A 1606-nucleotide genomic window follows, 5' to 3' on the forward strand; every position below is an offset into this window, starting at 1 on the left:
CCCTCAGTCGGGTGTCGGCAGGAGCGGGGCTCGGTGTGGGAGCCGCCATTTCCACTGTGGCTGCGGGCAGACCGGGGCCCGTGTTACCGATAAATTAAGTTCCGGGTAACAAGGGAGCGGTTAGTACTGCGGCTATATAGATAGTAATGTTGCTGAGGTCATGTGAATCTCAAGGCCCCCTGCCCTTTGCCCATACAGTTCCGTGAACAGCGTTACTATGTGCTGTCGGTACACCTCATCAGGTTTTCTGAAACAGGACTAAACCCATTTTTTTAAATCTGTATTACAACCTTTTTTTGTTCCAGAAGAAAACCACGTGTATGGGTCTTTACGTATGACCTGTGAACCCTTACCCATACCCACAGCCCTGAATGTCTTTAGGAGCAAAAGGAGGCGTGCGTGTGTTCTGGAGCCGGGCAGGTGAGAGCTCACGCTTGGGCAGCAGGAGCAGGCAGCGGGGAAGGTGGTGCAGGGGGGATGCGGGGGGTGTGGGAGCCGGGTGCCAGCTTAAAGCATCCAATCCAGGTGACCGCAGAGCCGCTCTGCGGAGAGGAGAGCCTGAGGGGCGAGGGGGCCGTCTCCCAGACCGGGTGCCAATCCCTGGCTGGGCAGTTGGAGGTGGTGGGGGGCTGCAGGGTGGTTGGGATGGGAGGGCTGGGGAAGCCTCTGGGTACCGGCACGCTGGCGGACCCTGCGTGAATAGTTGAGATGACGGCAGCACAGCTGAGGTTTTCAGATGGGGTGATCGTGAATACAACCGGTTATCTTCAATGGCGCTTCTCGTTTGGGGTTGGAGTCAAAGCTGCCGGGCTTTTCTCCTGCCTGGGTGTGCCACCTCTTTTGGGAATGAAGAAGCCCTGCCTCTAGCAACAGAAAAACAGGGTACTACGGCTGTCGCTGGGCTGGGTCCTAATAGGTGTTTATGCATGTGGGATGTAATAGGGATGGCTTAAAGCAGAAATCTCTTTTGAGTAAGCGCGAGCTGCTCCTTCACTGCTGGCTTCACGGGGAGTCATGCATGTCCGTTGGAGGGAATTTAACTCTTTTTATTATTATTCTTTTTTCAGTCTAAGAAATGTAAAGACTAGCCTCTATTTAGAGGCGGGTGGGGGCTGGGCATCCAGAGCTTTTTTAATGAATGTCTTGTCGAATAAGTGTATTTCACTGCAGGATTCACTGGTGTAAAATCCTCCCCGAGGGGAGGAGCTGTGTGCGCCATGCTCCTGAATCGCAACGCCAGCTCACCCTGTCTTGCAAACCCCGGGAAATAACTCAATGCTTTACTCTTAAAACCTAAATGAAGAAGTGTAAAAAGAAGCTAAGACTTGCTGAATCATTATGACAGTCAGATCTGATGATCAATTGCTTGAGGCCAATTTTTTTGTTCCCCATTTCCGTTTGTCTGTCCCCCCGTCCCTCCCATGTCTTAACCTGACCCTGCCAGAGCCAGGGAGAGCTTCTAGTGCTCAGGTGAGGAAGGCTCAGGCCCTCCAGCAGTGCTTACAATGATGATACTCTTGCCCTTTGTTCACCATTTGGTATTTCTGCCTTCCTGTTTAGTTATTTAAACTCCTCTCGGGGACGTGAGAGAGGCCAGTCATCGGGG

This window comes from Pygoscelis adeliae, unplaced genomic scaffold (genome assembly GCF_000699105.1).
Source record: "Pygoscelis adeliae isolate BGI_AS28 unplaced genomic scaffold, ASM69910v1 Scaffold57, whole genome shotgun sequence".
Classification (NCBI taxonomy): Eukaryota; Metazoa; Chordata; class Aves; order Sphenisciformes; family Spheniscidae; genus Pygoscelis; species Pygoscelis adeliae.